Here is an 11,243-nt window from a genome sequence, read left to right as displayed (position 1 = left end):
AGACTATACAAGGAAAAAGCACAACAATTGTAGTTTAAAATAAATGACGTGAAGAGCATCATTATAATCTTGATGATGTTCGGGAAGAACTTGGCTTGAATGCTATAGGAATTCCATTCAGTGAAGATCACAATAGTTGCAAAATTCCATTCCATCTCATGTAATCGGTGTTTCTCCTACTATTTCCGGTTTTTCTTCTATTCTTGCTCACATCTCTAAAATTTTATCTCCTACCTAAGATCCTATCTAAGATCGTATAGAGATGCAATCCCTATCTTAATCTAAAAGATTAAGACTCACTCCATATTTATAGAGCCATGTTTCTTTGTCACCATGAATTTCTACTCATTAAAAACTCTCTATCATTAAGTATATTTACCCTTTAAATAAACTTAATCATCAAATAATTTTCAACGAATGAAATTTTATTGATTCCCCATTAATATTTGAATAAAACATTTGGGTTTTTGTCAATTTGAGACTAAACGTTTCAATTGTAACAATTAAGGATCAAATATTTTTGGTTCTTTACAATTAAGAGCTAAGATGAGAAGTATTTGGCGTGTATAGGACGTGTGCATGACGTGGACTATCAAGTCTTTTCTATCATAAAGTCTTTTCTGTCAGAAATTCTTTTCTTTCAAGTCAAAGCAGTTCAAATTATGCTGTGGTATGCAACAACTTTTTCATCATGACATGTAACAACTAAATTTTTCAATATGACGTATAACAATTAAATCTTCAACATGGCTTGTAGTAACTATATTTTGCAATATGACGTGTAATAGCTAAATTTTAAACATTGCGTGTAACAACTATATTTTTCAACATGGTGTTTAACCGTTAAATTTTCAACATGATGTGTAATTACTAAATCTTTAACATGACTTGTAACAATTACATTTTTTAACATGGTATGTAATAATTAAATTGTCAACATTGCTTGTAACAATTATATTTTTCAACATGATATATAATAACTAAATCTTCAACATCGCTTGTAACAACTATATTTTTCAGCATGAGATGTAATAACTAAATCTTCAACATGGCTTATAACAACTACATTTTTCATCGTAGTGTGTAACAACTAAATTTTCAACATGGTGTGTCATAACATTTTTTTCACAAAAAGTAACAATAACATTTTCCAACATGCCATGTCATCAGCTCACACTATTTTCTGTCATGTGTGATACACGCTCCATCATCCTGTCAATTTAGCCTTTAATTGTAAGGTATCCACTATGTTTAGCCTTTGATTGTTATAATTGAAATATCTTACTCTTAATTGAAAAAGTGCCCAAACATTGAATCCCAATATGAGCATTTACCCTAAAAAAATCCTAAAAAATTACTACTAATTCCTGTTCTTTATGTCCCACTTTGTTTGGTTTTGAAGGCTCCCTGCAGTATGGACAAAGATGCATAAGAAGAATCATAATGCAGTTTAACAAGAATGTAAAACTATGCTAAAGCATTAATCTGAATTTTACTAGCTGGTGTTGCTACATGTTAGCAAATTAACAAGTATTGTCATTTCTTACTTTCATCTTTCATCTACTTTAATTGTTTTTGGGTTATTCTTTCTCATTACTACCCCAAGGGCTTCACCTCAAAGGCTAAGTATAAAGGAAATGACAATATCTTATTATTCTACACAACTTCAGTCACATGAACTTAAGAGTCCAAGTACGGCTACTGTAAGATCACACAGAAATTACATCTCTATCTTAATTCTAAAAGTCAAGACCCACTCCATATCTATAGAGTCAAATTACTTTGTCAACATGAATTCCTACCCATTATAAACTCTCTCTCCTTGCTCCTTCCTTTGCCAAGAAATCAGCACTCAGCGGCATAGTACACTGCCTATCACCTCCTTTAAAGAATCCACCTGCTGAAATGTCTTCCACCATTTCCATAATCTACTGTCGGGGTTCAATATCCAATAAGCCGCATTCCTCTAATTTGTTTCAATTATAATTATAAAAAAAAAATTACACTAATCCGTCCCCTGCCATCCCCAACATGGCCTTCATTTACTAGAAATAATCACAGTTGAAGGTGCGTCTGAACTAGAGCGACTATTTAGGGATGAAGAGAAATAATAGTACTCTGTACTGTTGCTGACTTTTGTTTATTTGTAATATGCTATACTACTTGTCAACATAAAATTAATAATCCGATTAAATACATTGTTAACTGATGATTAAACAAGGAAGTCTTCATAATAATGGATCAATGTTCTTCTCAAATGGTAGTATTGAATTTTCAGTATAAAATCTCAGAGGAAAAATTAAGAAAGAAATATTTGGAGATTCGAGCACAGCAGAACAAGCTTTCTGGAAAAATGAAATTTCCTCTCACAGTTTCAAAGTTCTTTCCGGTATTTATACAAGGATTTTCAAATCAAAGATTAACCGAGCTTAGATCTAACCTTGGTAAACAAAAATACTAGAAAATAGGATCTGACATCTAACAAGAAAATGAACCAGCATCAATTCTTGAGAAAGATTCAACGGTAACTAAAACAGAAACTTGAAACATATAATAGACTCCTCACCAAAACGACTCCTTATAGTACGTTTCAAGCACCTAACACTAACAAACAATTACAACACAAACTACACCGTTTTGACATATGCTAGAATTACTTTAAACTTCAAGTACCGTTGACTCCAGCCACATACCAGCTACTCAGCTAGTAGCAGAATTTGAACAATTATGGTCAGTTGGAAAATTTCCTATACATTTACATCCTCGTAAGGGAAAAATGATTGCGCATTGACAAAAATAGAAAGGACAATAATAGAGGGATTGCATCAATTGTTCAAAATTTTCTGTATTCAAGTGTTTTTGCTAGCTGAAGAAGAATTAACAGTTGTTTCTTAATTCCGTCTGCTAGTGGGCTTCTGATTATTGTAGTGCAACTTGATTTCTACTTGAGTTTTCTTTGATCAAAATATATAGAAGCTTGGCTCCTGAAAGTTCATGTTTCCTTGGTATGTATGTGCATCATTTTCTTCAATGGCTTATTTTTGTCTTGGTTTTTGCATTTGAGTATACATCTGCATACTTTACCTGCAAAATTGGCACTAATTTCCGAGCTTTTGATCATTGCAAATTAAGTTGATTTCTACTTCAGTTTTCTTTGTACTTAAAAAAAAAAAAATCCTTCACTCCGACTTTGTTAGTTACTGCTTTTACCCAAGAAATCCCTGTTCTTCAACCTCAGTTCATCAGTGAATGGCTGCTGAATTTGCAACCTCTGTCGCTTGCGGTACTCTGGGAAATTGGGCAGCGGAACACACAACAGCTTATGCACGTTCTGTTTTGGAAAAATTATTGAAGATTTCAGGAATCAAAGCACAAAACATGAATTAGCAATCGATAAGCTACAGAATGAGGTTAATGAGGCCCGAAGGCAAACTGAGGTTATTGAGCATGACGTAGAGGACTGGCTCACAAAGGCAAGAGAAGAACGGGAAGATGTGAAGAGATTATTAGATGAAATAGAAGTGTTTCAGTCGGTGTCCTGCCTTGGGCTGGAGATACTGCTTAAATATGAAAGTTGCAAAGATGACACTCAATGTTTCTAAACTTGTAGAGACTTGTAGTTTTCCTTGAGTGGGTCACCAAGCTACTGTTCCAGGATTAGAGTTCATTCCATCTAAGGATTTCATGCCTTCTGAATCTTCGAATTCTGCTTTCAAAGAGATCATGGAGGCTCTGAATAATGGTGATGTGAACATGATGGGACTACATGGGATGGGAGGAGTGGGTAAAACCACTTTGGAAAAAGAGGTGGGAAGGCAAGCCAAGCGACACTTCAATGAAGTTGTGATTGTAACTGTGTCCCAAACTCCGAAAATCAACAATATTCAGGGAAAAGTTGCAGACTTCCTACATTTAAATTTTCAAAAGACGAATTTAGAAGGAAGAGCAGGTCAATTGTGGTTGAGAATAAAAGACGTGAAGAGCATCCTTATAATCCTTGATGATGTTTGGGAAGAACTTGACTTAAAGGTTATAGGGATTCCGTTCGGTGATGATCACAAAGGCTGCCAAATTTTTCAAACAACGTGTCTTAAACAAGTTTGCACTCGAATGAAATGTCAAAAGGACGTTCATCTCAATATCTTACATGTTCATGAAGCATGGGCTTTATTCAAAGATAATGTTGGGCTAAAAGATGTCACTTCCCCCTTGAGTGATGTAGCTAAGGAGGTTGCCAGAGAATGCAAGGGTTTGCCTCTTGCAATTGTAACTGTGGGAAGCGCTTTGAAAGATGAAACTCAAGATGAGTGGAAAGTATTACATCGGCGACTGAAAGACTTTAGACATATAGAGCATTAAGATGTTTGTGGAGGTATCTATAGTAGTCTTGAGATTAGTTATGATTATTTAAAAAAAGACAATCGCTGTTCATGTTTGTTATTGCGTTCGCTTTTCCCAGAAGATTATGAGATTAGAATCGAGGAATTAACTATGTATGGATTTGGGCAAGGAATGTTTGATGGTGTTGACTTAAATTAAAGATGCGAGGGAAATGGATGTAATAATAACAAACCTTCAAAAGTCTCGTTTGTTGTTGAAAACTAGTAATGAAAGGTATGTGAAAATGCATGATGTGGTTTGTGATTTTGTTCACTGGATGACATCAAAAGGGGAAAATCCATTCATGGTGAAAAGTGGGTTAAAACAATGGCCTAGGAGTGAAAGTTTTCGATGTTACACAGCAATCTCATTGATAAAGAGTAAAGTAAATATTTTTCCTGATGAATTGGAGTTTCCATATCTTAACACTTTTTTGTTAGATTATGATTATAACTATGACAACTGGAGTTTAGTAACAATACCAAGTATGTTTTTCAAAGGAATGAAAGCCCTCAAAGTTTTAGTTCTTAAAAATGTGTTCATGTCGTTGGGAGAACTGCAATTCTTAACAGATCTTCGATCTCTATACTTAGAAAATTGTGAGCTGGAGAATGCTTCAGCATTGGGAAATTTGAAAGAACTTGAAATTCTTGTTATTCATTTTTCTGATATCAAGAAGCTACCCTACGAATTATGGGAATTGACTACTCTAAGATTGCTGGCTATATGGGACGAATCAAGAGTTTTGATTATCCAAAACTTGCAACCAAGGTGAGTAGTCAATGTGATTATTAATTATAATATTGCTCTTTAGTATTACTTATTATATATCTATTCGTATCATTCACTTCAGATGCTGTTATCAGTCGCTTCTGGTTGCTTAATTAGCCTATGTTTTTGTTCAATATCAGGTTGGAGCGACTAGACGAGATACATCTTCATCCATATATAGAATGGGGAATCACTAGCATATCAAAGCTATGTTCATCACCTTGTTTGACCTCACTATCACTGATGTTTTCTTCTAAACTTATCGCAAAAAGTTTTACTTTCCCTCCATTAGAAAGCTTCATTATAATTGTAAACTCGGAAGCACCATATGATTATAAGGAGTGTGGGACCTCCAGAAGAATCTTGACAATCAGTGGATTCTCATTGAATGCATTCACGAAGTTGTTTTGGAATGTGGAAGAGCTTACTCTTTATAACAGCATGGATTACAAAAATGTTGTCCCAAGTGCAGATCGAGGGGGACTTAATGAATTAACTTCTTTCCATATTGAAGACTGCAAGGATTTGGAATACTTGGTTGATACAACACAAGAACAAGGGCCAAACTCTACTGCATTCTCTAATTTGGTGAAATTAACATTGAAGAACATGATTTGCTTGAAAGAGTTGTGCCATGGTCGGTTTCCGAATGGATTCTTGCAAAAGTTATAAAACTTGACAATATCAGAATGCAATAACCTTATCGTTGCAGTTCCGGGCCTGCAAAATTTAAAACAAGTGGGTGTCGAAGATTGTTTGGGGTTGCATGTGGTATTTCAAACACTTAGGCCTCTTCATGCCAATGAAGAAAATCAGACGTCACTGCTATCAAGTTTAACTAAACTGGAGTTAGATTCATTACCAGAATTGAAGTACATATGGAAAGGACCTCCTCATCTTGTTAAACTCCAAAGTCTTGAGGTTATCAGAATAGAGCGTTGTCCTAAGCTAATATCTCTCTTTTCAGCTGTCATTGCTCAAAGTTTGGTGCATCTGAAAGAAATCCTGATATACCATTGCAGTGAGTTGGAACATATAATCACGGACGCAGAAACTGATGACAACGAAGTAGTATCAAACACACATTTCCATCCTCTGTGTTGGCCAACATTGAAAAGACTCAAGATAAAAGATTGTCCAAGATTTGGAAATGCATTTCCAATCACTTTGGCTCAAATAAATGTCCAAGAAATGGCTGAGCTAGGGGTACCTCTTCTCCCTCCATTTATTTTAATAATGCTCCCATCTGCTCTTTATCAAATTATCAAATATATAAATAATTACTATCCAATCTTTCTAAATTATTGGCTTTTAACACTTACTTTTACCTTTTTTCCAAAAATGTATGTATTCTCAATATTTAAGATCTTGTTTCATCAAGTATTATGTTCATATTTCAGTATTTATTAATTAATAAAATTTCTATTATTCTTTATGCAAAAAAAATCAGGCACCACTAAGCTCAAATTTAACTTGTTTCGAGTTGACTTCATTACCAGAATTGAATTGCACATGAAAAGGACCCACCGATCTTGTTAACCTTCAAAGTCTTAAGATTATGAGAATTGGGTCGTGTTCTAAACTGGTATATCTCTTTTCACCTACCATTGCTCAAATTTGGGTGCATATAGAAGAACTCCAGATAGAGGACTGCGAATCTTTGAAACATTTAATCACAGAAACAGAAATTGGGGATGAAATAGTTTTATACATGGATTGATATCCTCTATGCTGGCCAAAATTGAAAAATCTTCAGATAATTAGTTGCAAAAACTTGAAATATGTGTCTCCAATCACATTGGCTCCAGGACTTCCGTACCTGGAATCGGTTTCGATAATTGATTGTCCTCAATTAACCCTTGTCTTCAACTTGGCAAACGAAAAGGATGGAGTTGATGGTGCCATTGCACTCCCTCGCCTACAAGATCGACAACTTCGGAACTGGATAGTTGCTTTTGCTCGGAAAACTTTCTCATCAAATTGTCATCCTTGAAAATGTTAAAAGTTTTGGATTGTCCTAAACTAATAAATTTCACCATTCAGAAAGAAGTTTACGAACAAGTTCAACTAAAGGTACTTCTTTTATACTCTTTTCCTTCAATTATGGTTTTAAATTTTTTCGTTGATCCAAATACGATGTGGCAATGTTGGCATTTAAAGACAAGTGGAAAATATGACATGGCAATAATGGACACATGTCATGGTAAAATAAAAAAATTTAACTGATTTAATCTGAAAAAAAAACAAATAACCACAAAAAAATCAATTAATAAAAATCAAACCCCAATAAAACACTCAAGAGAATCAAGAAACCATAAATTCTGTCCTTTTTTATCTTTCTAGACCTTGAATGGAAGAAGAAACGTTGGGTGCCTTTTTAGATTTCTAACATTTAAAACCCAAATTTCAATTTAAAGATTTAAAATCCACGTGTTTCTTATTGCGACTTCATATTTTACATGTGTCTTATAAATGTCAGCATGCTAAGAGGTTAATGGTCATCCATGCATTTCATCCAAAAATACTCTTACACATTGAAAAATGGATTTAATTAGATATAATAAAAAGATATGAGTTTATTTAATTGACTTTTGTAATTGTGTTTAATAGCGTAAACTTATATCAAACAAATATTAAAGTAATCGCTTGATTTATGATTAATAGATGCATAGAGTATGCGTTCTTTCTTTGTGATTCAAAAGACTTTTCTCTTTCAATTGTTTCGTATCAATATCTTGGACCTTTGTAATTTATTTCAATTTTTAATGAAATTATGATAATTTTACGTCTTTGCAGCAATTATATCTCTCTGAAATTATGATAATTTTACATCTTTGCAGCAATTATATCTCTCTAACTTTGGAAATGGCGAGGGGTGAGACACAATTAATTTCCAATTAAGACGAAGTTTTGTATATTTGAAATATATAACAGTTGGAAACTATGTAAATATATTTCAAATTCAAGCTGGACACTTCTTTCCAAGGCTAGAACATATATCCCTATGTCATTTACATCAGTTGCAGGGTCCAATCCAAGTTCCCAGCCTTCGATGTCTTAGAATGTTAAAAGTGTCAGGCGTAATAGGTTGAAATTTCTCCTCTCTCCTATGCTTGCTCCAAATTTGCCGCAACTGACCAACTTGCATATAGAGGATTGTGAGGATTTGGAAGAAATCATTGAAATGGATCAAACTTCGGCATTATCATCACAGGGCCATCTCTAATACATGTCCTTCCCTGATCTTCCATATATAAGAATTGAAGAGTGCAGCAACTTGAAAAGCTTGTTTCCTATTAGTGTCGCCCGTTTTCTGTCAAAACTCTCCGTCATCTCAATTGATGGGGCTTCAAAACTTGAGCAAGTCTTTGGGTCTCAAGGTGTAGTAGACTTTGGAGATAAGCAGATAGGAATAGTTCTCTCTGACTTACACCAATTGCTACTTAAAGAGCTGCCAAACCTAAAGACGTTTTCTCCAATGGGTTACCGTTTTCGATTCCCCTATTTAAATAGTTTGCGAGTACTAGGATGCCCCAGGCTGAGTACTGGTTTCAGCATTGATTCAAAAGATGTTGTGCATGCCATAACAGAGGTACCCACCCAGCTTTTTTTTTTATCTTATGCTTAGTTTGTTGTTCTTGTTGATGATATTGATAATCTAATCATGAAACATACATGATAGAAAACAGAAATCAATAAACTGATTTTTTCCTCTTTTATTCCTACCTACACAAATTTGATTTATTATTCCTCTAATGGACGAACTAAGAATTCTTATTTATAAACTGGTATTTTTTAAATTATTGGTTTTGAGATATATATTTGACAGTAAGAGAAAATACCCAGAGGACTATAGGTTTCTTCATTGTTTCAAAGAATTCTATGAAGTCTTTATTGATATTATAAGGCAAAACTCTCTATTTAAATTACTTAAATGATTGAGTAATGATGACTTTTAGTCAATGATTGAGTAATGATGTATGGCTTTTAATAAATTTGGCCTAGAGTGCTTATAAATTATAATATGCTTATCTCTTCTTTTGCCTTTCATGAGGTATTAATACTTTTGTTTTACATTTCAATGCTTCAATTGTTTCATAAGAGACTGCCACCGGTTGAGCAAGACTCCAATGAATGGTCTGCCACTGCTCAAAATGTAATTCACACCGAGAACATAAATTGGGACTACTCGATGGAGGGTGGACTACCACATTACGAAGAAATGAATGGAGGGGAACTTGCAAAGGCATGTTTCAACGTAAATGAATAGGTCGAGGCTGTCAAGTAAACACAGGTAAGACAAAGGCTGCTTTCCATTTTCATTGCTTTCTTTTATTTGGCTAGTCTTAATTAAGTTTGGGTGGTTTCACTTGTGCTAACATTTATTATTTACATTAATAAACCAGGTAGTTGAAATTAACGAGTTTTTCTCTGTTCAAGATGTTTGCTTCAAGTCAAGCGAAGAGATCCCTTGCTTTCAGTAATTTAGACAATTAATTGCTCTCTATTGCAGCTGTTACTGTATTCTATCTGTACAATAAGTAGAAGAATAATACTGGAATTCTTCTATTTCTTATCTTTAATTTGATGTTTTCTATCCTTATGAAATAAGTTAAGCAAATATGTTATATAGGTTAGATGGTTCATCAAGAGGCAAATCGGGCCTAGCGGGATGTGATGGGGTCTTAAGTAATGAGGGCTCAGTAATTGGACTGTTTTTTGAATCACTTGATACTCAAGAGTCGAATTTTGCTGAGTTAATGGGGATTAAACAAGCCTCCCAAATGTTGGTACACAGAAGTTGGTAGTTGAGTCATATATCGAGTTAGAGAACCGCGAGGGAGGCCTTGGGTGCATTGGAGAATATTTAATGATATTGGTAGTGAACTAAGTTTGATCTATGAATACGAGCTTGGGCATACACTTAGAGAAGCCAATTCATTTGCGGATTCCCTTTCGAAGTTTTGGGCGGGGTGAGAAGAAATGTTATAATGAAAACTTGTTTGAAGCAAGTTCACAAAAAGCATTTTTAAAATTAGGTAATTACTCATTACTAAATGAAAATTTTACCAAGTAATGAATATAAAAGTATTATAAAAAGGGATTTGATCATTTCCAATAAACTGAAAAGCCTCTTTCCTGTTAGTTTTGCTCTGTCAAAACTAGAAATAATCACAGTAGAAGGTTCTTCTAAACTAAAGCAACTATTCGGGGATGAAGAGAAATAATAGTCTTTTGCATTATTACTAATTTTGTTTATTTGTTACATGCTATACTACTTGTTAACATAAAATTAATAATTCTTGTTCTTTTTGTCTGATTTTGTTTGGTTTTGAAGGATCCTCGCATGATAAAGAAAGACGTATCAGAAGGCAGTCAGATAAACCACCACCATACATCAGAAGGCTCCCTTAATAAATTTGTTATCTTTTATAAGCTTTTCTGTTCAGCCTTTTATCTTTGATTCATTCTCTTTTACCCTCCCAACGAAATAATGAGACAGATACAGGGACTAGGAGGAGGCATGATTTCCTAATAAAGAACAAGGAATAAAATAAGGGAAAAAAAAAACATGATCTGTAAATGATAGTTCAAAAAGTAGAGATGCACCTTGACCTATAGAGTGCATTTTTAGAATAATTTTAAGAATATTACTTCATACATTTTCAGTTTAGTTTCTAAACTACAAATTAGATTAAAATATTATCACATATCCTTTTATTTATTATATTAATTTATTTTTTTAAATATACTATAATAAGATATGTGATAACCTTCTAACTTTGTCGATAGAGTGCATTGAAATGAAAAAGGTATAATAGTTGCAGTAACTAGTTCTCGTAGATTAAACCAATGGTTTCAAGAGGTGGCTCGATGGGTTGTGCTCATTGAAGACCATGTCAAGTCTAGGGACACCCTTTTTTCGACTCTCTTGAATTTTTAATATTTGGTATTAGGTATTATTAATGGGCTCAAACCTTTTGAACATTAATATTTTACAAATTTGTTCAATTTATTTCAATTTTTATCATATAAATTGTAATATAATATGATTATCTATATTATCGATGTACATATAAACATTTAATTAG

The 11,243-nt window shown here is 33.7% G+C and overlaps 1 pseudogene; it reads left to right on the top strand.

Moving 5' to 3' along the window:
• The first annotated feature begins 3,121 nt into the window (after positions 1 to 3,121).
• LOC148761425 (disease resistance protein At4g27190-like) lies at positions 3,122 to 8,377 on the top strand (annotated as a pseudogene).
• The last annotated feature ends 2,866 nt before the right edge of the window (positions 8,378 to 11,243 follow it).

This window comes from Theobroma cacao, chromosome 7, assembly GCF_053813885.1.
Source record: "Theobroma cacao isolate CCN51 chromosome 7, ASM5381388v1, whole genome shotgun sequence".
NCBI classification, from domain to species: Eukaryota; Viridiplantae; Streptophyta; class Magnoliopsida; order Malvales; family Malvaceae; genus Theobroma; species Theobroma cacao.
Note: the sequence above shows the minus strand (reverse complement) of the source record. Positions and strands in the feature narration are given on the sequence as shown.